General features: G+C 40.7%; 1 protein-coding gene and 1 long non-coding RNA gene across 5 annotated transcripts in view; one reads left to right on the forward strand and one right to left on the reverse strand.

Annotated features, from left to right (window-relative positions):
• The window catches only part of SRGAP1 (SLIT-ROBO Rho GTPase activating protein 1), a 304,168-nt gene that overhangs the window by 101,902 nt on the left and 174,372 nt on the right, over positions 1 to 27,894 (forward strand). The window lies entirely within an intron of this gene.
• LOC110260695 lies at positions 21,683 to 26,885 on the reverse strand. Of its 2 annotated transcripts, none has more exons than XR_002344003.1 (2): positions 25,656 to 26,885; positions 21,683 to 22,349 (listed from the first exon to the last, which is right to left on the reverse strand). It is a non-coding gene; the product is annotated as an uncharacterized LOC110260695 (long non-coding RNA). The 2 variants fall into 2 exon arrangements; XR_002344002.1 differs by lacking the exon at positions 25,656 to 26,885 and adding an exon at positions 23,497 to 24,629.

A 27,894-nucleotide genomic window follows, 5' to 3' on the forward strand; every position in this document is an offset into this window, starting at 1 on the left:
TCTCTCCATCTTTGTAAAGAAGGAAAAGAGGCCTTACGCTTTGCAAAGTCTCCCTTATTTGCTCTTGCATGTCTTCATTTAAGTTTCTTGATTTAGTTTATACTCTTGGTGTGGAAAAGCATGAAGTTAAAAAGAGTTCCCATCGTGGTGCAGTGGCAACGAATCTGACTAGGAACCACGAGGTTGCAGGTTCGATCCCTGGCCTTGTTCAGTGGGTCAAGGATCCAGCATTGCCATGAGCTGTGGTGTAGGTCGCAGATGGGGCTCAGATCTGGTGTGGCTGCGCCTGTGGAAGTAGGCCAGCAGCTGCAGCTCTGATTAGATCGCTCGCCTGGGAACCTCTATGTGCCACAGGTGAGGCCCTTTAAAAAAAAAAGGAAAAAAAAAAAAAAAAGGCCAAAAAAGAGAACCTGTCCTTCCCAGTCTTTGGTCCTTATGGGCCGCCATCCCATCATTGATTAAAAGTAACATGCACTTGGCTTCGGGTTGGCACTTCCGGTAATGAAGCTGCTGTTATAGCATGAATGCGTTTGGGGACTTTTTCAGTGGCTTATTTCTGATCTGTAAACTATGTCACTGACCAATCTTCCCCACGTGTGAATATGGGGGAAAATTATATTTTTTTCATTGTTAACTACTTTTTGTTATGTAAGACACTTCACTGATTCTTTTTATTATGTTGCCGACATGTCTTCTTGCTAACGCTGGCCCTGACATATACCAGTCTGAATGGTCTATAAAATTTTTCAAAAAATGTTTTCCTATTTTATTTTGTTCATTGAGCTGTGCTTTGAGAGTAGCTCTGTATTAAATGTTTCTCCCCCTCTACCTAGGGAAAGAGGAAGTAGTTCTATATATATATTTCTATTACAAAGAAGTCTTTATGGGTCAACGTATTAATGTCATGGGAAATTTGACATTTTTGCATTTTGTTTGCTTAATTGCTTTCCTTTTCTTTTTTGCTCTGTTTTGATGGGATTTTCCCCCCATCTTTCTTTTCTTTTCTTTTCTTTTGGCTGTGCCTGCAGCATGCAGAACTTGGGATTGATCTCATGCCAGGGATTGAACCCACACCACAGCAGTGACAACGCTGGGACCCTTAACCGCCAGGCCACCAGGGAACTCATCTTCCTCATTAAAAAGGAAAAAGGATCATTCAGTGTTAGTAGAGATCATTTGTTGTCACGGAAAGATTTTCAAGCCATATAGATGTAGGCTAGAACCCCAGCTCTGCTGCTTTTGAATTTGTGGGCCGTGGAGCAAGTTACCTATCCTCTTTGACCCTTGGGTTTTTTAATCTCTAAAATGAGTATAGTAATAGTAACTACCTTCAAGGTTGTTTAAAAGAGTAAGCTTGGGGAGTTCCCGTTGTGGCGCAGTGGTTAACGAATCCGACTAGGAACCATGAGGTTGCAGGTTCGGTCCCTGCCCTTGCTCAGTGGGTTAACGATCCAGTATTGCCATGAGCTGTGGTGTAGGTTGCAGACTCGGCTCGGATCCCGCGTTGCTGTGGCTCTGGCGTAGGCCAGTGGCTACAGCTCCGATTCAACCCCTAGCCTGGGAACCTCCATATGCCGTGGGAGCGGCCCAAAGAAATAGCAAAAAGACAAAAAAAAAAAAAAAAAAAAAAAAAAAAAGTAAGCTTGGTAATTTATGCCAAATATCAACAAATGTTAGTACTTTTTCCTCCTTCCCTTTTCTTTCTAAATACTTAATGTATCCAGATGTAGCACTTAGGTGCAGTTCTTTGTAAGAGGCTTAATAAATACCTACGAAACTGAATAAGTTAAAGTGTAACTTTAAGAGAAATTCCTTTGAGATATGAAATAAACCAAATGGTGGAAAGGGTGACAATCCTGCTTCTGCTGCTGCTGCTTCTCCTCCTCCTCCTCCTCCCCCCCACCTCCCCCTCCTCCATTCCCCTCCCTCCCCCTCAAGGTGTACCTGAAACTGAGTTGTTTTTGAATTAAAATAATGGGAGTTCCTGTCCTGGTGGAAACAGATCAACTAGGAACCGTAAGGTTGCCAGTTCGATCCCTGGCCTCCTTCAGTGGGTTAAGCATCTGGCGTTGCCATGAGCTGTGGTGTAGGTTGCAGACATAGCTCAGATCTGGCAATGCTGTGGCGTAGGCCGGCAGCTGCAGCTCTGATTAGACCCCTAGCCTGGGAACCTCCATATGCCGCGGGTGTGGCCCTAAAAGGACAAAAAGATTAAAAAAAAAAAAAAAAGATAATGAACTGCTTGAGGACATTTGAGTTTGGGGTAAGAGAAAAAAAAAACTTAGAATCCTAGCAGATTTATTTCTTTTGGTAACTATTTGTTTGCCTGGACTACTCATGTGTTTAAAATCACTTGAGGATGTGTAGGTCTGCCTATACACATCACTGCCCTAAAAGAAACTGCGTGATCTCCATCTGAAGAAGGCAGAGGCCTAGCTGAGACAGTGGGCCTCCTGTCAGTTCTCCTGTGGCTTAGCAGGTGAAGGACCCATCATTGTCACTGCAGTGGCTTGGGTCACTGCTTTGGCGTGGATTCGATTCCCTGGCCTGGGAACTTCCACATGCTGCTGTGAGGCCAAAAAAAAAAAAAAAAAAAAAAGACCCTGTCCAAAAGCGAACACGTGCTTGGGAGTTTGTTATGATTGAGCCACTGATTGTGTAACAAGACTTTGACAAGTTTCTGATGTCTTTAGCTCCATTTGCATGACAGAGGAATGATTCATGCTCTTAAGCAACCTAGGTTTGTAAGGAATAGGAACCACTAAACATGGTATGCTATTTCGCAAACATGCACTATGCTTTGAAAATTTTGATAACATTTAATTACAGACCAGGAGATTAACCAGAAATCTCTCTTCTGAATATCAGAAAACTTCAGTGGTTGAATTTTTTTCATAAACCGTGTTCATGTATTACATTCAGACACATATTCCTGCCCTCATGGGGATATATTCTGGAAGATAGGCAGTAAATAGTTACATCAGTAAACTTGATGGTGTGTCAGTTGTTGATAAGTGCTGAAAGTTAACCTGAAGGAGATGAGGCATTCCTGCAGGCATGTTGGTGCATTTTGAGATACAGTGATCAGTTAAGATCTCCCTCAAGAGTAAAGTTTGAGCTGAGATGTCAAGGAGGTGAGAAGGCAAGCCTTTGGGATACCGAGGGAGGAGCCTGCTGCCAGGCGACGGGGGAATGGCCAGTGCAAAGATTGCAGTGTGCCTGGCCTTGCTGGGGTGTAGGGAATGACGATGAACAGCCGTAGAGAAAAAGCCCTGAAGAAATGGTGAATTAGGACAGTGGACGAGACAAATCTTGGCTTTTCGCCTGAATGCTGTGGATTTTCAATAGAGAAGGGACAGGAGCTTATTTTCTGTTTGAAAAGATCACTTTGGCTTTTGTGTTTAAAATGGAGTCTGTGGGAGTTCCCGTCGTGGCGCAGTGGTTAACGAATCCAACTAGGAACCGTGAGGTTACAAGTTCGATCCCTGGCCTCGCTCAGGGGGTTAAGGATCTGGCGTTGCCCTGAGCTGTGATGTAGGTCACAGACAAGGCTCAGATCCCACGTTGCTGTGGCTCCAGTGTAGGCTGGTGGCTACAGCTCCGATTAGACCCCTAGCCTGGGAACCTCCATGTGCCATGGGTGCAGCCCTAAAAAGATAAATAAATAAATAAATAAATAAAATGGAGTCTGTGGAGCAAGGGAACACTTTTCCTGCTTTACTGAATACAGTTATAGTGCTAACAGTCCACTGTTTTAGGGAGGTGTCTGTAAAGGGGGTGAGTGCATTTGAAAACAAAAATGGCTGTGCCTTGTGATGGTCCTTCTGGACCCCAGTGTTCATCAAGCATTTGTTCAAGTTTTTATATTCGCCTCTGAAGATATTCAAGAATGTGAGAGACAGAGAAGGTTGAGCGTTGAGTTTGACCGCCTGCAGGATTTCCTGGAAGGTTTTCTTTTCAATGAAATTTCACCAGTTTTTGAAATTCAGATTTATGCTTTCTAAAAGGGAAGCGCAAAAAAAAAAAAAAAATAAAGTCTTTGTTTATGAAGTTTAGTCAGTAATGATCCCACACTATATGTGTGGATTAAGTGAGTTTATTTTTTAAAGTTTTTTTAGAAAAAAACCTAAATTAGTGTTTTAAGCAGGGTGCCCATCCTTCATGATCAGCAGTGTTACAGCCATGTCGGTGTAACACACACTTGTTGGATGATTGCTGTGTGCCAGGCCTTGTAGTTAATAGGGAAGATAGACAGATGATTGAGACACAGTTCTTGGCTTTGTGGAGCTTAGGATTCAGGAAAGGAGACCCAGATATTAATTTCAACCCAAAGGGGCTTCAGCATCGACCCTCATAGCGATCCAAATGCAGGTTAATGGGATAGTCACACAGAGTCATTATTCAAATTGGGAAAATCTTAGATGACAAATAAGGATCTCCTCTAGTGTGACATTTGTGGATCTTCATGGAGCAAAGCCTTAAGATATTTTTCACAATATAAAATATCATTAAAAACTTAATCCATTGTGTAGATATTAACATCCATCATCTTTTCAAAGATGCAGATACATGAATTATTTAAGGAGTCATAATAGTCAGTCAAAACCAAGGTGATGAAAAAACTAACTCCCACTGTCATGAACTCATTTAAAAAGTAAAAAAAAAGGATAACTCAAGATGATCAGGTGCTTGATAGTTGAGAAGCATATGCGAGATACACTGAAAGAGAAAGAGAAAAATTATTTTAAAAATAATTAAAGCCATCCTTCCTTCCTTCTCTATGGAATTTGCTCGATCAGGGATTGAATCCAACACCAGATCCTTAACCCACTGTACTGGGCTGGGATTGAGCCCATGCCTCATCGGTGACCCAAGCTGCTATAAAGACAACCCTGGATCTTTAAGCCACTGTGCCACAGCAGGAACTCCAGCGTGAATGTTTATAATAGCAGCTTTATTCATAATTGTCCAAACTTGGAAGCAACCAAGATATCCTTTGATTAGTGAATGGATAAATAAACTATGGTGCATCCAGACAGTGGAATAGTATTCGGCATTAAGAAGAAATGAGCTCCCAAGCTGTAAAAATGACATGGAGGAATGCTAAATGCATATCTCTAAGTGAAAAAGCCGGTCCAAAAGGCTACATACTGTGTGATTCCAACAATATGACGTTCTGGGAAAGGAAAACCATGAAGACAATAAAAAGAGGAGTAGTTGCCAGGGGTTGAGTTGAGGAGGGCTGAGTAGGCAGAACAGGGAATGTTTAGGGCAGTGAAAATACTGTGTATGATTCTACAATGTTAGATACATGGCAGGATACATTTGCCTGAATCCATAGAATGTACAACAATAAGAGTGAACTCTGTTATAAACTGTGAACTTTGGATGATCCTGATGTGTCATTGTAGGTTCATCATTTAGAACAAATGTACCACTCTGGTGAGGGATGGTGGTAACGAGGGAGGCTATGCATGTGTAGGGCAGAGAAGAGAGGAAATCTCTGCACTTTCCGCTCAGTTTTTTTGTGAATCTAACACTTCTCTAGGAGTTCCAACATGGTATAGCGGAAACCAATCCAACTAGGAACCATGAGGTTGCGGGTTTGATCCCTGGCCTCACTCAGTGGCTTAAGGATCCGGCGTTGTCTTGAGCTGTGGTGTAGGTTGCAGGCGCAGCTCGGATCTGGCACTGCTATGGCTCTGGAGTAGGCCGGCAGCTGTAGCTCCCATTAGACCTCTAGCCTGGGAACCTCCATATGCCGCAGGTATGGCCCTAAAAAAGCAAAAAAAATAAAATAAAACTGCTCTAAACAGCGAAAGTCCTCTCTAAAAATTATGTCCTCATACAACAAAAATATAAGGAAGCTGCCACCATTTGGCCCCAGCTTCTTGACATGCTTCCTTATTGATAGGATATGAATTTGTGTTTTTGTGGATCAGTAAACAAGGCACAAATTTTTCTTTTTTTTTTTTTTTGGTAACAGCTTTATTGAGATCAAATTTATGTACTGTGCAGGCACCATTTACACTTGTACAGTTTGTTTTTGGTGTATTTGAAGTTGGACAGCCATCTCTACAGTCAACTTTAGAACATTTTCATCATCTCAAAAAGAAACCCTATATGGAGTTCCTGTTGTGGCTCAGTTGTAATGAATCCAACTAGTATCCCTGAGGACCCGGGTTTGATCCCTGGCCTCGCTCAGTGGGTTAAGGATCCAGTGTTGCCATGAGCCGTGGTGTGGGTCGCTGCTCGGATCCGGCGTTGCTGTGTCTGTGGTGTAGGCTGGAGGCTATGGCTCTGATTCGACCCCTAGCCTGGGAACCTCCATGTGCCATGGGTGCAGACCTAAAAAAACAAAACAAACAAAAAAATAAATGCTATACACCTTAGCCATCATTCTCTATCCTGCTCCCTAACCCTCAGCCCTAAGCAACCATTCATCTACTTCCTGTCTTTATAGATTTTCCTATTCTGTATGCTTTATATAAATGGAATCATGTAACATTTGTTCTTTTGTGACTGTTTTTTTCCCACTTAGCATGATGTTTTCAAAGTTTATCCATGTTGGAGCATGTATGAGCCCTTTATTCCTTTATATTTCTAGATAATATTTCATTGTATGGATACACAGCATTTTAGCCATTCATCACGTGGTGGATATTTGGGTTGCTTTCCCTTTTCCATTGTTGTAAATAATGCTGCCCTGAACATTGGAAGGCACACTATTTTGCCAGGTCACAGTATCATCGAGGATCATGAATCACAGGCTTCTACCCAGTTGGAACCATAGACTGAGGGCCCTCACTGTTACCCTAACTGGTTCAGGTGTGGAGCCGGGCATCACCAACTGGTGTTGGTGACTTCTTCCTCTTCGGTCAACCCACCATTGTCCATCTGCTGCTCAGACTCAGGTCTTAGGCAGGAGACCACCCTGAACAGGAGCAAAGGCTCACAGCTGGACCAGAGAGCCTGTAGTAGTGCCTGCGCTAGAACATCCAGAAGTACCGGCTCCTGAACAAAGATGAAAAGCAGGACCCAGACTCGGGGGCATCCCACAGCCTAGCAGGGCCTCCATTTAACTGGGCTTCCTGTCTACCATGTTCTGGGATTCTTGGTGTCTGGGTAACTTCTGTAGAAACAAAATGGATGTGTGCTTGTTCCTGCCTCCCCACCCCCATCCCCCATTTCATATCGAGAAAGAGAAACCATATGGGAGCTGAGAGTGAGCATATGGGTGTGAGGTAAAACATACAGGCGGGGAGAGATGGGGCTGCGGTACCCGTCTGCTTGTCTTTGTTACGTGTCTGCCGGCTTCTTAATGTGTTCTTTTTTTCTCATCAATTTTCCTCTTGGAAGCTTGACCTTTTTTTTTTTTTTTTTTGCCTCTGCATGATTTAATCTTGAATGAGATGTGTGGTGTTAAAAAGTCTCCAGAAATGGTTTCTCTCTGGGCTCTGCCTCTCTGGTCCCCATGACTCCGTGGGTGTTGAGTCTTGGAAAATGATCAGCACAGTGGCCAGTGTGAACCCCCAGGAGGGGGAATGGCGCCATCGGAGGCCCCTCCCCATAGCAGAGAAGGTACAGTTTGGGGTGGGGGGGGGATGGCTGCAGAGCAGTCTGTGAATCCCTGTTTGAGATCTTCTGAGCTTGCCTTCTTTTCTGACTCCCAAATTTATGCTTGGGGAAACATGGAGACTGAGTTTTCCCAAAATGTCACTAAAATGGTTCAGAAGGTGCTAGGGTCGGGACTGGGGTGAGTGGCAACTCCAAGAAAACACCCTGGCACCCAGTGGAGTTACTAGGGCCCTTGGATTCCTTTTCAGAAACTTCGAAGAGCCCTGGAAAGTCATAGTTACCCACCCTCAGTGCCACCTCCACTTGCCCTGAGCAGGCCAGCGTGGCCATCATGAGTGATACTTCAGCTAGCTCCTCCTCCCTCCCTTCTCACTGCTCAGAAGACTTAGGAATTAGAGCCCTCTTCACCAGAAGCCTGCTTCCCACGCTTGCTCCTAATTGTGAAATCGCCTTTTAAGAGTTGCTGGCTGGTTTTCATAGTGACCATTAACGATGATTGACCAACTTTGTTGAACGACTTGACTTTATGAGCAACTTCCCTAAGCATTTAAGATGGTGAAGTGAGGGAGTTCCCGTTGTGATGCAGCAGAAACAAATCCAACTAGAGGAGTTCCCGTCGTGGCGCAGTGGTTAACAAATCCGACTAGGAACCATGAGGTTGAGGGTTCGATTCCTGGCCTCGCTCAGTGGGTTGAGGATCCGGCGTTGCGGTGAGCTGTGGGCTAGGTTGCAAACATGGCTTGGATCTGGGTTGCTGTGGTTCTGGCACAGGCCAGAGGCTACAGCTCTGATTAGACCCCTAACCTGGGAACTTCCATATGCCAAGGGTGCAGCTCTAAACAGACAAAAAGGAAAAAAACATTAAGAAGGTGAAGTGGGGTCCAGAGGCTATCACTGAAAAAATGCTGTTTGTGGACAGTGAAAATTAGCATTTATTTTGCTGTCCTTTGTTAATTAGGGTTGGTGAATAGGAGGCTGATGGGCCAAACTATGTTTCTTTGGCAGTCAGTATCTAAGTTGTTTACTTGCTATCTATAGATGTTGCCTTGCAATGGAACATGATAGAGGATAATGTGAGAAAAAAGAATGTAAACATGTATGTGTGACTGGGTCACCTTGCTGTACAGTAGAAAATTGACAAAACACTGTAAAACAGCTATCATGGAAAAAATAAAAATCATTATAAAATTAAGAAAAAATAAAATTGGATAAGCAGGAGAAAAAAGCAAAAACACAATTATGAGTTTGAATCCAGTCCTAAAAAGCCTATGCCACACCCTACCTTAGGCCTCATCAACAGAAGGCTGAGTTTAACAAGTTCTTATGTTTAAGCTCCAATGTGCCCTCCCCAGTCTTTTCTTTCCCTCCATATCATATTAATGGTGTGTCTGTTCATGAATTTCATGCATTCATTTGAAACATTCACTGAAGGAGAGGAGTTGCTGTCGTCAATGTAAATGAAATGTCTTGACCCAGGAATGTAATATAAATAAATGGATTGTACTTTTACTAGTCCATCCTCCTGTTTGCCCACTGGTGACAGGATGGGATGTTTTTTCATTACCAGAAGATGGAGATTACTTTGCCGCTTCAGTCAAAACATGACCTCGGCAAGACCCGAAATTTAATGTGGAGCAATCTGTTTAATTTCATCTGTGCCAGAATACCAAATACCATCTATCCTAATCCTATGGCTGGCTCCTAATAAATGCTACTGCCCATTTCCAGAGAAATAAATTTCTTTTTTCTTTTTTTTTTTATGGTCTTTTGTCCTTTCTTTAGGGCCTCAGCAGCATATGGAGGTTCTCAGGCATCCAATAGAAGCTGTTGCTGCCGGCCTATACCAGAGCCACAGCAACGCCAGATCCGAGCCGCGTCTGCGACCTACACCACAGCTCATGGCAGTGCCGGATCCCCAAGCCACTGAACAAGGCCAGGGATCGAACCCGAGACCTCATGGTTCCCAGTGGGATTCGTTTTGGCTCTGCCACGATGGGAACTCCAATTTCTGAAATTATATGGGGAAAATAACTTCCAATAACCAAAATCTAGTTTGCAGTATATATTTTTTTCAGGGAAATAACTAGTCCACAAATAGAGGATGCCTGTATATTTAATTTTTCCCTCATTTTTTGATGCTGATTAACTTGGGGCGAGTTTTACTGTGTTCTTTAAAACACTAAGAGAGCCTGATGGATATTTAAAGCTGGGATGAAAATTCAGTTCAGCTGGCATTTATCCTGAAGCTTTAAATCCATGTTATTGGATTATCCATAGTTATTTTACGAGGATTTGCTGTTGTGTTTTCTTTCCAGACTTGAAATTTCTTTTTTTTAATTTTTTTTCGATTTAAAGTATAGTTGATTTACAATGTTCCTTCAATTTCTGCTGTACAGCAAAGTGACCCAGCCACACATACATGTACTTTTTTTTTTTTTTCTGTAATGCCTTCCCTTATGTTCCAACCCAAGAGACTGGGCACAGTTCCCTGTGCTGTACAGGAGGACCCATTACTTATCCATTCTAAATGTAATAGTTTGTATCTACCAATCCCAAACTCCCTGTCTGTCCTCTTCACCCCCGCACCACCACCCCGCCCCCCCGGCCCCAGCAAACACAAGTCTGATAGCCATGTCCATGATCTGTTTCTGTTTTGTAGACAGATCATCTGTGTCATATGTTAGACTCCACATATAAGTGATACCATATGGTGTTTGTCTTTTTATTTCTGACTTACTTCACTTAGTATGAGAAGTCTCTAGTTCAATCCATGTTGCTGCAAATGGCATTATCTTGTCCTTTTTTATGGCTGAGTAGCATTCCGTTGTAAATATGTACCGCATTGTCTTAATCTATTCATCTGTTGATGGACATTTGGGTTTGTTTCCATGTCTTGGCTAATGTGAATTGTGCTGCAATGAACATAGGGTTGCATGTATCTTTTTGAGTGAACATTCTGTCCAGATATATGTCCAGGAGTGGGATTGCTGGATCATATGGTAGTTCCATATTTAGTTTTCTGGGGAACCTCCATGGTTTTTCCATAGTTGTTGTACCAATTTACATTCCCACCAACAGTGACGGAGGATGCCCTTTTCTCCACATCCTCTCCACCATTTGTTGTTTGCTGACTTGTTAATGATGGCCACTCTAACTGGTATGAGGTGGTACCTCATTGTAGTTTTGATTTGCATTTCTCTACTACTTAGTGATATTGAACATTTTTTCATGTGACTGCTAGCCATGTGTATGTCTTCTTTGGAGAGATATCTCTTTAGGTCTTCTGCCCATTTTTTGATTGGGTTGTTTGTTTTGTTGTTGTTGAGTTGTATGAGTTGTTTGTATATTTTGGAGATTAAGCCTTTGTTGGTTGCATCATTTGCAAAGATTTTCTCCCATTCTGTGGGTTGTCTTTTCATTTTTTTGATGGTTTCCTTTGCTATGCAGAAGTTTTTGAGTTTAATTAGGTCTCATTGGTTTGTTTTTGTCTTTATTATCATTATTCTAGAAGATGGATCAAACAAGATGTTCCTGTGATTTACGTCAAAGAGTATTCTGCCTGTGTTTTCCTCTAGGAGTTTTATAGTATCTGACCTTAAATTTAGGTCTTTAATCCATTTTGAGTTTATTTTTGTGTGTGATGTTAGAGAATGTTCTAATTTCATTCCTTCACATGCAGCTGTCCAGTTTTTCAGGCACCGTTTACTGACAAGACTATGTTTCTGCCGCTGTAAGTTCTTGCCTCCTTTGTCAGAGATTAATTGACCATAGGTTCTTGGGTTTATTTTTGGGCTTTGTATAGGTTCTATTGATTTATATTTCTGTTTTTGTGCCAGTACCATTCTGTTTTGATGACTGTAGCTTTGTAGACAGGGGAGCCTGATTCTTCTTCCAGTTCCATTTTTCTTTTCAATATTGCTTTGGCTATTCAAGGTCTTTTATGTTTCCATACAATTTTAAAATATTTTGTTCTAGTTCTGTAAAGAATGTCATTGGTAATTTGATAGGGATTGCATTGAATCTCTCGATTGTCTTAGGTAATGTAGTCATTTTGACAATACTGATGCTTCCAATCCAAGAACATGGTATATCTTTCCATCTGTTTGTGTCGTCTTTGATTTCTTTCATCAATGTCTTATAGTTTTCAGAGTACAGGTCTTTTGTCTCTTTAGGTAGATTAATTCCTAGGTATTTTATTCTTTTCAATGTGGTAAATGGGATGGTTTCCCTAATTTCTCTTTCTGATCTTTCATTGTTTATAGAAATGCAGTCATTTCTGTGTATTAATTTTATATCCTGCAACTTTACTAAATTCATTGATGAGCTCTAACAGTTTTCTGGTAGTGTCTTTAGAATTTTCTAGGTATGGTATCATGTCATCTGCAAACAGTGATAGTTTTACATCTTCTTTTCCAATATGGATTCCTTTTATTTCTTTTTCTTCTCTGATTTCCATTGCTAGGACTTCCAAAACTATATTGATTAACACTGGTAAGTGTCTTGTTCCTGACCTTAGTGGAAATGCTTTCAGTTTTTCACCATTGAGAATGATGTTAGCTGTGGATTTGTCATACATGGTTGTTATCATGTTGAGGTAGTTCACCTCTGTGCCCACTCTCTGCAGAGTTTTTATCATAAATGGGTGTTGAATTTTGTCAAAAAGTTTTTCTGCATCTATTGGGATGATCATATGATTTTTATTTTTCAGTTTGTTGACGTGATGTATCACACTGATTGATTTGCAGATAACTGAAGAATTCTTGCGTCCCTGGGATATATCCTACTTGATCATGGTGTATTTTTTTAAATATATATTTGGATGTGGTTTGTTAGTATTTTGTTGAGGATTTTTGTGTCTATGTTCATCAGTGATATTGGCCTGTAAATTTCTTTTTGTGTGTTTATTGTATCTTTGGTTTTGGTATCAGGGTGATGGTGGCTTCATAGAATGAGCTTGGGAATATTCCTTCCTCTGAAATTTTTTGGAAGAATTTCAGAAGAATAGGTGTTAACTCTCCTCTGAATATTTGATAGAATTCACCTGTGAAGCCATCTGGTCCTGGACTTTTGTTTTTTTGGAAGTTTTTGTTTTGTTTTGTTTTTGTCTTTTTAGGGCCACGCTGGTGGCGTATGGAGGTTCCCAGGCTAGAGGTCCAATCAGAGCTGTAGCCTTTGGCCTACACCAGAGTCACAGTAATGCAGGATCTGAGCCACATCTGAGGCCTACACCACAGATGCTGGATCCTTAACCCATTTGGGAAGGCCAGGGATCAAACCTGCATCCTCATGGATACTAGTTGGGTTTGTTAACTGCTAAGCCACGACAGGAACTCCTGTTCTTTGGAAGTTTTTAATCACATTTTCAATTTCAGTGCTTGCGATTGATCTGTTCATATTTTCTGTTTCTTCCTGGTTCAGCCTTGGTAGGTTGTACCTCTGTAAGAACTTGTTAATTTCTTCCAGGTTGTCCATTTTCTTGACATACAGTTGCTGATAGTAATCTCTTATGATCCTTTGTATTTCTGTGGTGTCAGTTGTAACTTCTCATTTTTCATTTCTAATTTTATTGATTTGAACCCTCCCCCCCCCTTTTTTGATGAGTCTGGCTAAAGGGTTTTTTTTTTTGTTTTTTTTGTTTTTTTTGTCTTTTTTTTTGCTATTTCTTTGGGCCGCTCCCAGGGCATATGGAGGTTCCCAGGCTAGGGGTCGAATTGGAGCTGTAGCCACTGGCCTATGACGCCAGAGCCACAGCAACGCAGGATCCGAGCCGTGTCTGCAGTCTACACCACAGCTCACGGCAACGCCGTATCGTTAACCCACTGAGCAAGGGAAGGGATCAAACCTGCAACCTCATGGTTCCTAGTCGGATTCGTTAACCACTGCGCCACAACGGGAACTCCTGGCTAAAGGTTCATTAATTTTGTTGATCTTTTCAAAGAACCAGCTTTTGGTTTCATTGATTTTCTCTATTTTCTTCATCTCTATGTCATTAATTTCTGTTCAAATCTTTATAATTTCTTTCCTTCTACTAATTTTGGGCTTTGTTCTTCCTTCTGTAGATTTTTTAGGAGTAAGGTTACATTGTTTATTTGAGCTTTTTCTTCTTTCCTGAGATAAGATTGTGTTGCTGTAAACTTCCCTCTCAGAATTGCTTTGCTGTTTCCCATAGGTTTTGGATTGTTGTATCGTCATTGTCATTTGTCTCTAAGTATCTTTTCATTTCATCTTTGATTTCTTCAATGATCCATTGGTTGTTTAGTAGCATAAAGTTTAGCTTCCAGGAGTTTGTGGGGTTTTTGCTGGTTTTTTTTTTTGTTTGTTTGTTTGTTTGTTTGTTTTTTCTTGTAGTTGATTTCTAGTCTCATAGCATTGTGGTCAGAGAAAATGCTTAAAATAATTCAAACCAGGGGTCGAGCCACAGCCACTGCAGAAGCAAAGCCAAGTAGTTATGCTGTGAGCTACAAAGGAAGTCTCAGATTTGACATTTCTATTTGTTTGAGATTTTTTTTTTAACTGTTTAGGACAGCCTTAGTAGATTTATTAATGACAGTGTATTCTTCTGATTGTGATTCTACCAAACAGGGCTGTCAGTTAATAATAAGAATAATTGCCTTTATTGATTACCTACACTCTATTGGACACAAAATAGGATGTCATCTAACCTTCATTTGAACCCTAGAAAAGGTGTTATTTTCTCTCCTTTAAGGATGAAAAACCTGGAGTTCAGAGACTTAAATAGGTTCCTCAAAAGTCAAAGCCAGTATTATGGTGAAGGCAGTATTTGAACCTAAGTATATGAGAGATCAAAGCCCACATGCAGACTTAATCACACTGCTATACTCAGATGAATCCACTAGATTTATCTTCTGGCTTTGAAACTTCATACTACATCTTAAAAAAAAAAAAAAAAAAGACAGAAAGAAAAAACTCCAAAGTCCTGATGAAAATGCCTTGGCATTATGCTGAAATGACCAAAAAAAAAAAAAAAAAAAAATTCTGGAGGTCAGACTGACCCTCCTGCCTTCCTGTACAGTGTCTGCATCTGCATCTTTGAACATCTCATGAGAGTTCTACATAGTGTTTACGTGATGGATTAGCTTTTTATAACACCTCATATTATGGAAAATTCCCTCATATTTTGGATCGTTAGTGGAATCAACTGAAGGTAACATTGATAGGCAGGAAAATGACACAAATATTCTAAATTCTCAACTGGAATTCCAAGAGATTAGCATTAAAATTCCCATTCACCTAGTCCTTCCCTCCAACATCCCCTCGGGCCAAGATTCCCCTCTGGAGGTTCAGTGAGTTCTACCTACATAATGCTTCTCACTTCATCCTTGCCCACTACCACCGACTGGTAGGCTTCTCTTTTCACCTATACTCTTCCCTTCCAGTAGGCACCTTCATTGATCTCCTTGCCTCTGGTCATTCTGCTACCAGAGTGATCTTTTTCATGTATCTTTCCTGATGAAAGTCCTGTGGGCCTCTCTTTTGCTCTTTTAGTCTTCTTATCTTCTACAGCACTCAGTAATCTAGGTAGGTTGAGTAGTGGTCCTCCAAAGATAGCCATCTCCCCAGAATTTGCAAATGTTACCCTGTGTGATAAAACAGACTGCAGCTGTGACTAAATTAGGATCTCAAAGTGGGAAGGTTGTCCTGGATTATCTGGATGGGCTTAGTGTAAGATCTCAAGGGTCCTCATGAGAGGGAAGCAGGATAGTTAACAACAGAGAATGCGGTGATGTGCCATTAGAAGCAGGTATTGGAGTGTGTTTCTAGTCCAGGTCTAAGGAATGTTATCAGGTTCTAGAAGCTGGGAGATGCAAGGAATGGATTCTTCCATAGGCCCTCCAGAAGGAACTAGCCCTCCTGACACCTCAATAATAGTTCGTAAAGACTCATTTGGACTTTTGACCTCCAAAACTGTAACAATAAATCTATGTTCTTTTAGGCCACTGAATTTGTGGTAATTTATTACAGCAGCAATAGGAAGCTAATACACACCTGTTCTGTAATCATTAATTTTCTCTTCCACTCGACTTACACTGCCCAGTAAAGTGGCTCTTTAAATTTAACTCTAAAATTAGATACGAAAGTTAAAATTTTCCATTCCTTAGTCACAGCACATTTTAGATGCTCAATAGCCACATATGACCAGTGGCTACTGTATCAGACAGTATTAGCTCTGGACCATTGTCGTGGTTGTGGAATGTTCTGTTAGACTGTGCTGCTTAGGACTAGAATTGCTCTCACCTCTTCTGTTCGCACCACCCCCTCCCAGCTCTGTCCTTCACTGCAAAGGGTCTTGGGTGGATCTGGAGCAGAGGCTGGGCAAGTGATAGAAGCAGGCTCAGGCTGTAGGGACAGGGAATTTTAGAGTATGTGGGGCAGGATCTGTTTGTGGACACTCCCTTGGCCCCCAGGACCTTACCAGCACAGAGACACCATTTGCTCAAATCTAAGAGTGTCGTCTTTGTACCTGTCACAGTGCCTCATATGGATGAATAAACAAATTTGGTGAAAACCAGTGAATGCCCTGCTTTATGTGAGTGCGGGATTTCATGATTAATAAAACAACTTCCCTCTCCTCATAGAGCTTACATTCTAGGGGAAGGAATAGCTAATTAGCCAAAAAAATAAATGTACACTGTAATGTCAAGGATGATAAATGGCATGAAGAAAAATAACTCTAGTAACAGGATAGATTGATGGGGGTTAGGGGCTGATAGTTATAATTGAGATCAGTAATTGAATAAAACCTTTCAGGGGAGGTGATGTCTGAGGATAGAACTCAATGAAATGAAATAGATGTGGAAAGAAAGGAAAAGAGGAAATTGATTGATATGGGGTACAGTTGTATTTTTTTAATTTAAGGATGTACAACATTGTGTTAGTTTCAAGTGTACAGCAAAGTGATTCAGGTATATTTTTTTGTAACATACATATTCTTTGTTAAAATTATTTTCCATTATATTTTAAGAAATTGAATATAGTTCCCTGTGCTTTACAGTAAATCCGTGTTATTTATCTATTTTATATATGGTAGTGTGCATCTATCTGTTAATCCAGTATTCACAGTTATCCTTCCCCACCTCTCCTTCCCCTTTGGGTAACCGTAAATTTGTTTTTCTATATCTGTGAGTCCACTTTTGTTTTGTAATAAGTTCATTTGTACTTTTTAATTAGATTCCACATGTAAGTAATATCATATATGTTCTTGTCTGACTTCACTTAGTATTATAATCTCTAGGTCCATTCATGTTGCTGTAAATGGCATTCTTTCATTCTTTTTCATGGATGAGTAATATTCCATTGTATGTACATACCACATCTTCTTTATTCATTCATCTGTTGATGGACATTTAGGTTGCTTCCATGTCCTGGTTGTTGTAAATGGTACCATTATGAACATTGGGCATAGCATGTATCTTTTTGATATGTCTTTTTTACCTAAAGCTTTCATTTTTTGACATGGGGTACAGTTTTAATCACTGTCATTCAGAACCCTATGTCTCCCAGTAGTATAATTCCCACCTTCTTTCCCATTGCTGCTCTTTGCATGGTCACACTGGGTGTCCACACTGGTCCAGATTTTATTATTTTATTGATCACAATTGTTTAGATACTAAAATTGTATGTCTGTGTGTGCACACACACATAAAGTCTGACCTTTTTAAGTTCTAGTTGAAAAGGACCTTTACACTAAAACATTATTTACCTCTTAAACATGCAGAATTATCAACCTTTTCTAACATTTCTCCTTCACCTGTGCTTGCTGATTGGGAGTGAGAAAACTGGCTGATTCTCTAATCCTTATTATACTCTTGAAACCATTGTATAGAACTGCATGGTGCAATGGGGCAGCCACTAGCCATATGTGGCTATTCAGCACTTGAAAGGTGGCTAGTTCCAGTTGCAGCATGCTGTAAGGTTAAAATACACAGTGGATTTTGAAGGCTTAACACAAGAAATTTCAATATACCTGATGATTAGCTTTTTGAATTGATTACATGTTGAAATTATAATACTTTGATATGTTGGGTTAAATACAATGTATTTTAAAATTAACTTTGTCTGTTCCTTCTATTTTCTTCAGAAAATAGGACACTTAGAGTCACATTAGGTGGCCTACATGTGGTTCATATTCTATTTCTGCTTGCTTCCTTTCCGAGGGTACTTCTCTGCAGTTGGGCATATCATTTGGCTGTATTGCCTTTGGGAGAGAATACAAAAATATGGGTGAGGAATGTATTCACCAGCAGCTACAGAGCAGTGTTTATCTCCTATAATATTTAACTCCAGAGGAACCATGAGTTAAAAGACTCAGTAGAGGATGCCATTCAATCAAGTAATGAGTTTCTTTGAAATTTAACGGTTACCAGCTTTAGATTTTATCTCCGTTGCATACCCTTCCTCTTAGATTTTCCCAGAGCTGAAAATTTAAGATAGCGAGTGTCATCCCTTTTTAAAATCTATTTATTTTTTGTCTTTTTAGGGCCGCATGCACAGCATATGGAAGTTCCCAGGCTAGGGCTCCAATCAGAGCTGTAGCTGCCAGCCTACGCCACAGCCACAGCAATGCCAGATCTGAGATGCGTCTGCGACCAACACCACAGCTCATGGCAACACTGGATCCTTAACCCACTGAGCAAGACCAGGGATCAAGTCTACATCCTCATGGATTCTAGCTGAGTTCTTGGGTTCATAAGCTGCTAAGCCACAATGGGAACCCCAAGTTGTCATTACTTTTATTAGCTACCTTACATATGAATGGAAAATTTAAATTTTCTGAGCCCTTTGTCATTCATACCTTTGTCCTTCTGACAATAGCCTGAGTCCTTGAGGATGGGTATTTTTCATACCTGTTTCAATGAGGAAGTCCCCTGAGCCCTGATGAAGGTCAATAACTTGCCCAAAGTCACTGAGGTATTTAGTGACAGAGCTGGGAATCTCCTCCAGATCTTTGGATTACCAGTTTATCTTTCCCAGGGCTTTTAAATCCTGCTATGGTTTATATATTGAGGCTCTGTGGCTCCTTAGTTACACTGTGGGTTTTCTCTCTGAATTATACCCCAGTAACAGCTCACCAGTGAATGCTTGTGGATGCCTTGAGGGTGTGTTTATTTTATGTAAAATCCCAGCCGACTCCAAATTTAAACATTTAGTAGCAGAGAGTTATCTCTGCATTAAGATGGTGGTGTCCTCATCACATGTAACTCTTTTTTAAGACCCATCCTTATCCCTCTTTCCTATGTAACTTTGTAAAATTTTGTAAAATGAGAACCATACTACTCTGCTCCCAAAGTGAGGATCTGGATCAATTAAGCTTACTTAATTGTTTGCAGATGTAGAATCTGTAATCTCAGTTAACTTTATGCTAGTACAAGGAGAGAAAATATAAGTTTTGGAGTCAAAGGTCAATTGAAACCTAGCTCCACAAAATAGGAATCTTGGAAAGTATTTGCAGGACTGTTATAAGGATTAGAAAAAAAAAAAATTGACGGAACACTGTAAACCAGCTATAATGGAAAAAAAATAATTATATATTAAAAAAATAAGAAAAAAAGAAAAAGAGTGTCCTGGCGGCCTAGTGGTTAAGGATCCAGCATTGTCACTGCTGTGGCTGCTCTGGCTCTGATTACTGCCGTGGCATGGGTTTGATTCCTGGCCCAGGAACTTCTGCATGCTGCAGGTGCGGCCAAAAAAAAAAAAAAAAAAACAAGGTAGTAGAGCCTGGCTCTAAGAGGAGACCAGCGATGTTAGTTATAAATGCTCTGAAATTTTTAACCTATGTATGGGTGAAATTGTATCTTCTATGCCAAAAACAGCATGTGAGTAAATCCTTAGGAGTTGGACAATCAAACCCCAGAGCTTTTCATAGTAGAAAATATTGGAAAGAGTATACAAGAAAATATTATCAGTATTTATTTAGGTGACAGAAAATAAAGGCAATTTTTAAAATTACATTTTCTAACATATTACAACATGCATGTCTGCTTTTGCGGCAATAAATGGTTAGTTTTAAATTAAAAGAATCATTCTTATATGTTTTAGAAGCATGAAAAGTAATTGTACCATATTAACAGGTATATCCCCAAATGAATGATTTCCCTCCTTTTTTCTACTTTTCTAATCTTCTAAAATGAGTATGTTTGTATGAATGATGGAGAAAGTAAAAGTGCTTTTTTTTTTTTTTTTTTTTTTTTGGTCTTTTCTAGGGCCGCACTCAGGAGAAATGGAGGTTCCCAGGCTAGGGGTCCAGTTGGCTATAGCCGCTGGCCTGTGCCACAACCACAGCAATGCCAGATCCAAGCTAAATCTGCAACCTACACTACAGCTCACGGCAATACCAGATCTCCAACCCACTGAGTGAGGCCAGTGATCGAACCTGCATCTTCATGGATACTAGTCAGGTTTGTTTCCACTGAGCCATGACAGGAACTGCTAAAAATACATTCTTAGGAGTTCCCATCGTGGCGCAGTGGTTAACGAATCCGACTAGGAACCATGAGGTTGCGGGTTCGGTCCCTGGCCTTGCTCGGTGGGTTGACGATCCGGCGTTGCTGTGAGCTGTGGTGTAGACTGCAGACACGGCTCGGATCCCGCCTTGCTGTGGCTCTGGCGTAGGCCGGTGGCTACAGCTCCGATTGGACCCCTAGCCTGGGAACCTCCATATGCCGAGGGAGCGGCCCAAGAAATGGCAAAAAGACAAAACAAAAAACAAAAAAACAAAAATACATTCTTAATAAGCATGATCACTACCCCTCAATGGAATATACAGGGCATTAGAACAAAAATATGTAGATTCCTGGGAAATGCGTGAAGATGTTTTAGGACCAAACGGATGTAATAATAATATTAATAACCATAGGATGTGCACATTGAGGTTTGTGGAATGATTGGTCAAAGGAGGCCTGCTGTATAGTACAGATAACCCTACGGTATTCTGTGATCATCTATGTGGGAAAACAATCAGAGAGAATGGATATTTGTATATGTATGACTGGGTCATCTTGTTGCGTAGCAGAAATTATCACAGCCTTGTAAATTAACTCTACTTCAATAAAACTTTACGAAAAAATGACCATAGGTCCCATCTGTTGAGAGTTTTCTATGTGAGGCTCTATTTGAATGCTTTACATGCATCACTTAATTTAATCCTCAGCACAGTGAGATTGGGTTCTAGTTGAGGTGTACAACTGTATAAATTACCTAAGGTCAGGACTCAGAACTTGAACTTGTGGCTTTCCAAGGGGGAAAAAAAAAAATCATAGTGACACAATTGTAGGAACAGAGGAAATTTTCACTTATGCTCAGGTGGAGAAATAAAGCTTTCCACCAAATTTATGAACAAGTTTGTATTGGACCAAGTCTTCTGAGCACTTAGCTGTCATGCAAACTTTAAATTGCCAACTATTGAACTTTTTTTTTTTCTTCAATTTTCTCTTGACTGGGCAACTTGAGGTTGGGGGAAAATGGGGATGGAATTAATTGAATATCTTTTTCTTGATTTAGGCTCAAGGAAGAGCACAGCAGAGCAAGGGGACAGGTATCAATAAGGGGAAACATTTTGTTAAGTGAAAACATGTGGTGATAGTGAAACCCTGATGTTGTCCCATTTCAACTACAGAGTTATGGTTGAGTGAGTCTCCTTTTGCAGTGGGTAATGAACTTGGCAACTGTCTTCCTTTTAGCCTTTGGTTCCCAGAGGGGTTAGGAAAAGATATTAGGTTTTGAAGGAAGTTTCAGGTGAGTATTCATAACCATTTCCCCATAATTATTAAATCTTTCATTTAAGTGTTCACTTCTCGTGAGTTGTCCTACATACTGGGCTTTTTTGTTTGTTTGGTCTTTTTTTTTAGGGCCGCACCCTTGGCATATGGAGGTTCCCAGGCTAGGGGTCCAATCAGAGCTGTAGCCACTGGCCTACGCCAGAGCCACAGCAACACCAGATCCGAGCCACATCTTCGACCTACACCATAGCTCACGGCATCGCCAGATCCCTAATCCACTGAGCCAGGCCAGGGATCGAACCCACAACCTCATGGGTCCTAGTCAGATTTGTTTCTGCTGCGCCACAATGGGAACTCCTTTTTTTTTGCATCCTGGGCTTTTTAATTGGTCAGCTTTTCCCTGTCTCTTTCATACACAGTATCCAAAAGAAGTTTGATATTTAATTAAAAAAAATTTCTGTGTGTTCTTTGCCAAGGGGGTGGGGTGTCCCAGTTTATTCATCTTTATATAAAACCAACTAGCATGAGTCATATTGTTGGCATTGCATATGTTTTTCTGCTGAACCAATGGAAGGGTTCTTGTTTTAGTTCAAGGAAACTTTTCTAAGGGTTCGAGTTGCCTGACAGTAGCACAGACTGTTCTTGGGAGAGAGATAGTGAATTCTGGGCAGGCATGGACCTGGGGGAATTTGATGACCAGACAGGAGATAGGACTAAATGATTTCTAAGGCTTATTGTAAATGTGAGATTCTGTGATTCCTCTCTCTCTCTAACATGTGTCCTAAGAGGAGAGATACAAACCATAAAATGGCACCACAGATTATCCAGTAAAGCCTTTGATAGCAACGGTAGTTAATGGGATTTGTACCAGCCCTGGGAGCAGATATACTTTTCTCTGATTTCTGGAGTCAGCATGAACAGCTCTCATCTGGAGAAACCATTCCAGTAAGATTGGACTTCATATCATCTTCCAGATTTAGGCTGATCCCCAAGACGGAATGGTGAGGAAGTAGAACTGTTCCAGCGTTTTCAATTCTGAAAAAAAATGGCATGAGGATTTTAAAATAAATCAATCTATCGGCATCCAGGTTACAAATAAATTCACTTAAAACCCAAGAAATAATATCGCTCACTAAATGTGCCACTTTAAGAGATTTTGATTGGCTTTCCACACAGTATTTACACTGTTGTCTTGTTCATGAGGCCCCCAGAGTTAACATTAACCTGAATTGTGTTTCTCTTCCTATTTCTGATCATTGGAGAAGGTGTTAATTTTGTTCAATAAGTGGAGGATTTCTCTTTGTCGAAGATCACAAAGTGGTAGTCCAGAGACAAAAATCTGGCACGAGGATGGGTTTTCATTGCTTTGGTCAGGGTTTGTTTTGGTTTTAATTAGTCGCCGATACTTAAAAATGTGGAGATTTTACCCACAAATCAGATTTCTGGCTTCTCTCAAAAAAAAAAAAAGACCAGATTTAACATAACTACATCAGGCTTCCTACAACAACAGTCATTATCTGGAGCTTGGTGGCTGGATGGGCACGTGCTCCTGTTTAAGCAATCCTTACCTTTCCTCGTCATTTTATACCCTCCTTGCTTCTCTCATTTATGGGACCTCTGTGGCCTCTCTCAGTGCATTTAGGTTTGTGACCTTTCCTTTCTAGGTAATGCTCACATGCAGATCTTAAGACTATAAGTAGCTATTATTTCCACCTCGGGACAGGAATGCAGAATAATGTAAAGCATTTCATTGGATCTGGGCAGAGTGTTCTGCCTTTGGGGTGATCCAAGGCAGCCAACCCTGTCACCAGAAGGAAGAAGAAAAAATGGTTCATCCTGTACTATGCTGCTGGCATCCGGGAGATTCCTAGTCTAGGAGACTAAAGTGCCCTGCAGAGTTGCTTGCCTAAGCTCAGGGTGACTTGGCACCTGTGCCCAGGAAGGATCCAATGGAGTGTCAGGAGGCTCAGTGCCATCCATTCAGACAGCTCTCTGAATGTTGGCAGCCAAGAGAACATCAGCTGTGCCTGTGAGTAGTGTGGGTTCTCGCCAGAAACATCTGAACTTCAAAGGGAAAAAAAAAATCATACTGTGGATCGATGTGGAAAGCTTTTGGTCTTATTGAATTGGGCTCATTTTTACAGGGAAAGAAGGTGATGTAAAGAATTCTAAGGGATGCTACCTGTTTTTCATGGCCTTTCCATTCTGCTCCTGAGGTGCCAGGGTAATTAAAATGCTGGAGAAACTGCTAAACTTAACCCTAAAAATAGAATGGACACAAAGAATTTCTATGGTTTGGTCTGAGAGCTGTTAGAATTAGGGGACTATTGAAAGGAGAGCATGGATGTGTCTTATGGCAAATTCCATGAAAACTGAAGTTACACTTTCATGACCAATTTTGATTTCACTTTTTCTCCCCACTTTTCAGGGCCACACCTGTGGCATATGGACATTCCCAGGCTACGAGGTCGAATAGGAGCTGCAGCTGCCAGCCTACACCAGAGTTCATGGCAACACCAGATCCTTAACCCACTGAGGGAGGCCAGGGATCGAACCCGCATCCTTATGGATACTAGGGGGGCTCCAGCGCTGAGCCACAACAGGGAACTTCCCCCACTTTGTTTCTAAAGGCTTAAAGGGGGGAGGGAGGGGCTTATAAATCTGAACAACCTACACTTTGGTTCTAATAAGAAAAGAAATGTGCTTTATGTTTGACCTTGCAGTTTTGTTCTTATACTGACCCAAGGCTGAAGTCTAGTATCTGGAATTGTTAAAAGCCAAATGTACTCCTCAAAAATCTAAGAGCCTGAAGACAAGCATGAGAAGACTAAAGCTCTCTCCTGGTCCCTCCAGCACCCAAGTCTGAGTCAGTAACTCCCGTCCCTACCAAGAGCTTCAGCACTGACTTGACATTGGTTTCCTTTCTTCACCTGTCCCCTTTACTCCCTCACCTACCCCATCCTCAGTCCCCTCTTATCTCTCTCATCACCTTGATTCTTTTCTCCTTAAGCTCAGTTTCCCTTTATCCTTTTCCTACTCCCACCTGCCTTCTTTCCTGCAGCCCGTGGTCTTCCGTTTTCCTCTTTTTAGTACTTCTGCCTTTTACCCAAGATGTGGGGAAACTGGTGGGGGGTGGGGTTACACAGTGGGAGCAGAGAGCTGGGAAGGAAGATTCAATCAATTATCACCACATTTAGGGAGTTCCCGTCGTGGCGCAGTGGAAACGAATCCAACTAGGAACCATGAGTTTGCAGGTTCCATCTCTGGCCTTGCTCAGTGGGTTAAGGATCTGGCGTCGTCATGAGCTGTGGTGTAGGTTGCAGATGTGGCTCGGATCTGGTGTTGCTGTGGCTGTGGTGTAGGCTGGTGGCTACAGCTCCAGTTAGACCCCTAGCCTGGTTGGTGCGGCCCTAAAAAGATAAATAAATAAATTTAAAAAAATGATATAGCATTAAGCACTTTTTTTAGAAATCTGCAGTCAAGAGTTCCTGTTATGTTGCAGGGAAAGCAAATCCATGTATATCCATGAGGAGGTGGGTTTGATCCCTGGCCTTAGTGGATTGGGGATTTGTTGCTGCCATGAGCTCTGGTATAGGTTGCAAATGTGACTCAGATCCTGTGTTACAGTGGCTGCGGGGTAGGCCAGCAGCTGTAGCTCTGATTGGATCCATAGCCTGGGAACTTCCATATGCCGTGGGTGCGGCCCTAAAAAGAAAAGAAAACATGCAAAAATTTGGCAGGAAATGGTATTTTCTGTTAATCAGAACGTTATTTCTACAGCTACCTTTCTAAATGTGAATTATATGCATATTTTCTTTTTTTAAATTATAGTTGACATACAACATTATAGTTTTAAGAATTTTAGTGATACAGTATTTTTATACATTACCAAAATATCACTGCAATAAGTCTAGTACCCATCTGTCACCATATAAAGTTATTATATTATTATTGACTATATTCCCTATGCTGTAAATTATATCCCTGGGTAGGAGGGGAGAATTCCCATTTGTTTTTAGCTTGTTAAATAAATTAAGCATTCCCTATAATAAGTAAAGAGTGAGTTGAGTAAAGATAACGTCCCTTATTATTATAGAATCTTTACTTTTACACCCCCTAAAAATTGGTCCAGCCTCTGCCTACTCTGTCACCCTGCAGGGTGGAACAAACTCTCATCCTCATAATGCTCTGAACGCTCCAGAAACGTAGACCCTGGAACCTCTGCACAGGCTACTTCTTTTGCCCATAATAGACTTCCCATCCCCACCCCAACCCCCAAATCGGCAAACTTGTGCTTAGCTGCTGGCTCCATTGTCACCCCCAGAGCCTTCCCTGATTTACCTGAGCAGAATTTATTGTTCCTTCTCTGTGTTCTCACAGCGCTTTCCTCCTGTTTCCATGGTAGGATTTATAGCATTGGGTTTTAGGTGATGATAGTTACACAAATACGTTACTTATTTCCATGTCTGTAGACCAGGAGCTGCCTTGGGAAGCCTTGAGGGCAAAAAGCAATGGGTTTACCTTTTTGTCCCCAGGGCCTCGCACCTTCAAGAAACCCAGTAAATGTTTGTCAGAGAAAAGTAAGCATTTTTGCACTCACTTGTTTACTTGTTGAGTGGACAAAGAGGGAACATTGTTGAATTCAGTTTCTGCAGATCATGTGGGTAAAAGTTGAGTATCAGTGCAGGACCAGAAATAACTTTTACTGTAGTGTTGGGCTTTTATCTGAGGATAAAATGGAAGAATGTCATTTTTTATATTTAATACATAGGTTGTCTGTCAAATTGGACATTTTCTTTGGTACCTCAAAGAGATGAAATGAAAAGGAGAATTCTAACTTTTGACATTTTAACAAGCTATTGATGTTCAGTATTTGCTTAGGCCTGAAAAATCTTAAAAGATATAGTATATATATAAATAAGTGTATATAATGATATGATATATAATGTAATGATATGATATATATTATAATCATATTGTATATCTATAGTGATAATCATATTGTATATCTTTGTGTGATTTTTTTTAAATGCCATCTCTTTAAGGATTTCGTAGCCTAGGATTGAAAGGTATTTATTCTATGGCACAGAATTGTGGCTTTCAGTTAAGGAAAGTACAGATAACTAGGCTACTTTCTGGTTTCCTTGCATCAGCTCCTGAATCAGAGTTCAGGTAGTTCACTTGGAGCCAAGGTTATTGTAGCTATCATTTATTGAACTGTAGCTAAATCAAAGTAAGTTTGCCACTAGCAATCCCATCAAAGTCTCTAATAGAAGGCTAAAGAAAATTAAATGAAATGATTAGTGTTTCCTTTGTTATTTTTCTAGATGAAGGTTTTCTCTTACAGTAGAAATAGGCATATAAATGATAGTTTTGAGAGATGTTTAAAACGTGATATTTAGTGGATTTATCTGGAGTTCTTTTCTGCTGTTGACTTAGTGGAAACCAAGGTTTATGGGGGAAACCTTGCAGGGCTGGATGCCAGCAGGACCACATGGAGCAGAGAATGAAGAGGTATCGTGATGGTGTGGTGGGTTGCAGGGAAGGAGGGAAGGAAACACATTTTATGAATTAGCAAAATTTGAATCCTAAGTCCAAATGTGCATAATTAAGCATTTTGATAACATACTATCTTTACTGAAGCAAGTGTTCATGAGGGATAGTTACTGGGTATCTATTATGTGCTGTATGGAAATTTAGAGACATATTATTTGTATTTAAGGGATTCATAATCTGTGTAGTTCAGAGCTCTCCAGTAATTGTAACCTAGTAGCAGTAGTACAATAATGATTTTAAAACAAAGGCAATTGACCTAAATACAGAGTTTCCCATAGAACCAGGACATTAAGGAAATACTAGTGAATTAACATTAGCCACTTGGCTAGTTTTTATAAAAAATTAGATTTTTTTTTTTTTTTTTTTTGTCTTTTGACTCTCTTTAGGTGAATGATAGGACCGCAGTCCATCATTATTGCTTTTCTAAATGCTGCTCGACGCATGGCACTTAAGGTTTTATTTGATAGATTAATAGTTATATATAGCATCTATATGTGTTCTAACAAAAATATATATATATATATATATATATTTTTTTTTTTTGTCTTTTTGCTATTTCTTGGGCCGCTTCCGCAGCATATGGAGATTCCCAGGCTAGGGGTCTAATCGGAGCTATAGCTGCCAAGCCTACGCCAGAGCCACAGCAATGCAGGATCCGAGCCGCGTCTGCAACCTACACCACAGCTCACGGCAACGCCGAATCGTTAACCCACTGAGCAAGGGCAGGGACCGAACCCGCAACCTCATGGTTCCTAGTCGGATTCGTAAACCACTGAGCCACGACGGGAACTCCTAACAAAAATATCTTGAAGGCTAGACCTGGACCACTTAGGCTTGCTTTATGTAACTGTACACTACATGTAATTGTTGAACATTATAGTTTTGCATCATGAACTTTGGAGTCAGACAACCTGAATGGGAATCTAAGCTCTGGTATTTATTAACTGTATGACTTTGGACAAACTACTTAACTTCATGTGCTTCAATTTTCCTCATGTATGAAATGGAGGCATTACATAATAGA

Source organism: Sus scrofa, chromosome 5 (assembly GCF_000003025.6).
Source record: "Sus scrofa isolate TJ Tabasco breed Duroc chromosome 5, Sscrofa11.1, whole genome shotgun sequence".
In the NCBI taxonomy this organism is placed as follows: Eukaryota; Metazoa; Chordata; class Mammalia; order Artiodactyla; family Suidae; genus Sus; species Sus scrofa.